Here is a 4,317-nt window from a genome sequence, read left to right on the forward strand (position 1 = left end):
GCACACAGGGGAATAGCAGACTGGCACTCACTGTGGAACAATCTCTATCTGAGGAGTCAGCCCCTTCAGCAAAGGAGGAGAGAGAGTTGGAGGAAATCATGTTTCCTTTTCCTGTTTTACAGAAGGATTGCACCATACTACACCAGAGAAAACAGAGAGGATAGAAACCACAGATAGATCCTGACCATCACCCAAGGGCCAACTGCACAACTGTGGAAAGACATCCAGTCCCTTCACAGCATTGCTCAACACAGAGAAGTTTGGGCAGTGAAACCATCATCTGGAAATTGGCTGGGTCAGTGGAGCTTTGACATATCATCAGATCTGCAAATGGTCAGTGGTGTGGAACCTTCCATCAGAACCAACCTTTCTCAAGGTTCGGTTGTGGGCGATCGATCAGGGAGAGGCTGGGAAGAAGTGAGAGTGGTGAGAGCATCAATCTTTCATCGAGCCTCATGAACCACTCACTCGTTCCTACAGGTGAGAGGCTGTTCAAGTGTGAGGTGTGTGAGGAGGGCTTCAGAGACTCACATGATCTGCTGATACGCAAGGTAGAACTGTTATGACCACTGTGAACACAAGGGCAGCTATAAGGAAGAGAAACCCTTCAAGCGTGAGATAAAGCTTTTTTGGCGACTTCGAGCCCCCTGAGACACTAGAAGAATCACACCAGGCAAAATCCCTTCTGGTGTGATGTTTGTGAAATGGCTCTCACACAGTCACCTGATGTCCTGAAACACCACAGTGTTCACACAGTGGAGAAACCGTTTACATGCGAAGTGTATGACCAATCATTCTCAAGGTCATCGTCTCTCCACGTACATCAACATTCAGACCAGGGAGAAACCATTCATGTGTGAGGTGTGCAACAAATCATTCTTTGAGTCATCGACCCTCCGCAAGCATCAACGCATTCACACCAGGGAGAAGCCATTCACGTGTGAGGTGTGCAACAAATCATTCTCACTGTCATGGACCCTCTGTCTACACAAACACATTCACACAGGGGAGAAACCATTCACGTGCAAGGTGTGTGACAAGTCATTCTCGCAGTCATCGACCCTCCGTGTACACCAACACATTCACACAATGAAGAAACCATTCCCATGAAGATTATGCAACAAGTCATTCCTGAGTTCATCACAATTTCTCATGCACCAGAATGTACACGCTGGGGAGAGACCATTCACATGTGACGTGTGCAACAAATCATTCTTGAACTCATCACCCCTCTATCACCACCAACGCATTCACACAGGGGAGAAGCCATTCACGTGTGAGGTGTGCAACAAATCATTCTCCAAATCATCGAACCTCCTCATGCACCAACGCATTCACACAAGGGAGAAACCCTTCACATGTGAGTTGTGTGAAAAGTCATTCTCGCACTTGGTGAGCCTCAGCATTCACCAACACATTCATACCGGTGAGAAACCATTCACGTGTGAGGTGTGCAGTCATTTTTGCAGTTAGCGGCCCTCCGCATGCACCAACGCATTCAAACAGGGGAGAAACCATTGACATGCAAGCTGTGTGACAAGTCATTATCACAGTTATTGAACCTCCACGTACACCAACGCATTTACACAGGGGAGAAACCACTTGCGAGGTGTGTGACAAGTTATTCTTGCAGTTAGCGAGCCTCTGCATGCACCAATGCATTCACACAGGGGAGAAACCATTGACATGCAAGGTGTGTGATAAGTCATTCTCACAGTTAGCGAGCCTCCGTATACACCAATGCGTTCACACAGGGGAGAAACCATTCACATGCAAAGTGTGCAACAAGTCATTCTCGCAGTTAGCGAGCCTTCGCGTACACCAACACCGTCACACAGAGAAGAAAGCATTCGCATGCAAGGTATGCAACAAATCATTCTCGCAGTTAATAACCCTCCATGGGCACTCTGGGGAAAAGCCATTCATGTGTGAGATGTGCGACAAGCCATTCTCCAAGTCATCGACCCTCCGCGCACATCAATGCATTCACACAGGGGAGAAATCATTCATATGCAAGGTGTGCAACAAATCATTCTTAAACTCATCATCCCTCCACACACACCAACGCATTCACACAGGGGAGAAACCATTCACATGCAAAGTGTGTGACAAAGCTTTCGCACAGTTATTGAACCTCCACACTCACCACTGCATTCACACAGGGGAGAAACCGTTCATGTGCAAGGTATGCAATAAATCATTCTCACAGTTAGCGACCCTCCGCAACCACCAACACATTCACACAGGAGAAACTATTCACATGTGAGGTGTGTGACAAATCATTCTTGCAGTTAACGAGCCTCTTGGTCCATTAGCAAATCTCCACATACACCAGTCTATTCATATAAAGGAGTACCTCACCAATTGTGAGTTGTGTGGGAAAGCTTGCTTGATAACTTTGACTCTCCCTGGATGCCAGCAGAAACCCTTCAGGTGCAATGTTTGTGACCAAGCTTGTACCCAATCCTCCAATTCCCTGAAGCACCAGTGCATCCACACTGGTGAGAAACCATTCAGGTGTGAGGTGTGTGACAAGTGTCATGAAAATATAATCATTTTCACAATATTATTGTGATTTATTGTAAAGGTAGGTTAATAGCGGGGTTTGGATTAGTTTCTCTGTGTGGATGTGTGTGTGAGGGGGGTAGGATTTAATTGAATTGGAGGCAGCTGATCTGGAGCATTTGAGTTATCAAAAGGAAGCTAGGTTTGAAATGCTAAATATGTAAACATGGCTGAAGTTTTAGAATGTGAGGTGTGAGGAACATTTGCATTTTTAGATAAATTAGGTTAGTTTGAATTTCAAAGAGATGGTAAGATGTTATACCTAGCCATAACAAGCTCAGTCAAACAGTGTGTTTATTTTTCCCAAAGGTTACGAATAAAATGAGTACTATGAAAAATTCATATTATGAGAAAAGTTAAGTTGCAAAGTCATACTGGAACAATGGAATTTACATTAAAAGGGAGAAACATGTATAAAGGAGATGAGGTTTTGTGTAAGGAGAAGGCACCCTAAGATCTAACACAAGTGTGAAAAGCCTCCAGCCTCTGTGCATCAAGTTGCTGTCTACAGGAATCAAAGCTGAGAAAACTCACTTTGAATATCCCTGTCCAGGGTATTGCGTGGTCTGGGTCTGTGGAAATCTACTTTGTTTTGCTGTTGCCTCAACAGAGGTGGAACTGGGAGTCAGATAAATTAGTTTTTTCTCAGAATAAAAAGGAAGGTGCTGAGGGTAAAAAATTGAGGCGTTTTCATTGTAATAAAGTTAGAAGTCATTATAGTCGTAATTTGTAGGTATTAGTGATGGTCAAAAAAGAGAAAGAGGTAGAAATGAAGGATTCTGAAATTGATTTTCCTCTAATCAAATTGGATAATGAGGGGTACTTGAAAATTTAAATGTAATATTAAGTTACCTTCCGGACAAAGTGATTCGGAGAAGCTATTGCAATCACACAAAGCTATTTGTGGAACTAAGCTAGGGAGGACAAATTTAGTTCTACATGATGTGTGTGTAGAAGTTTCATCTTCAATATTGTTTAAATCCGGCAAGTACAGAAAGAAATTGAATTTATGCTTCAAAATGATATCATTGAGTCTAGTTGCAGTAATTGGAGTTCACCTATTGTGCTGGTACCAAAACTGGGTAGAACACAAAGACTGTGTGTGGACTATTGAAAGGCGAATGCAGTGACAAAAGCGGATTTGTATCCTATACCATGGTTGGAAGATTGCATTTAGAAAGTGGGGCAATCAAAATTTATCACAAAGATTGACTTGCTAAGAGGATATTGGCAAGTACTGTTATCAGAGAGAGCAAAGGAGATATAGGCTTCTGTGACACCAGATGGACTGTTTAACGTCATACCATTTGGTGTGAAAAATGCACCTGCAACATTTCAAAGACTGACAAGCAAAGTAATTGCAGAACTGAACAATTGCACTGTTTATATTGATGACTTGATAGTTTTCAGTCCAACATCGGAGGAGCGTTTACAACATCTGGAAGAATTATTTAATTGATGGCAAGGAGCTGATTTGGTGATGAACTTGATTAAAAGTTAATTTGCAAAAGCGCAAGTTATATATTTAGGCCGTACCATTGGACATGGTAAGGTGGCTCCAAGTCAAGGCTATCGTGGAATTCCCAGTACTTACAACAGAACGAGAAGTTTTGAGATTTCTGGGCATGAGTGGGTTTTACCAGAAATTTGTACCCAATTTTAGCAGTGTGGTTGCTTCATTGACTGAACAATTAAAAAAGAACAACAAGTTTCAATGGACACTGGAGTGTCAAAAGGCATTTGACAGTGTGA

General features: G+C 43.0%; 1 pseudogene across 1 annotated transcript; it reads left to right on the plus strand.

The window, feature by feature from the left end:
* The first annotated feature begins 704 nt into the window (after nt 1-704).
* On the plus strand, nt 705-3,307 carry LOC144695202 (uncharacterized; annotated as a pseudogene). The gene has a single exon (XR_013579899.1). The product of XR_013579899.1 is annotated as an uncharacterized LOC144695202 (transcript).
* Nucleotides 3,308-4,317: the final 1,010 nt, after the last annotated feature.

This window comes from Cetorhinus maximus, chromosome 21 (assembly GCF_964194155.1).
Source record: "Cetorhinus maximus chromosome 21, sCetMax3.hap1.1, whole genome shotgun sequence".
Taxonomy (NCBI): domain Eukaryota; kingdom Metazoa; phylum Chordata; class Chondrichthyes; order Lamniformes; family Cetorhinidae; genus Cetorhinus; species Cetorhinus maximus.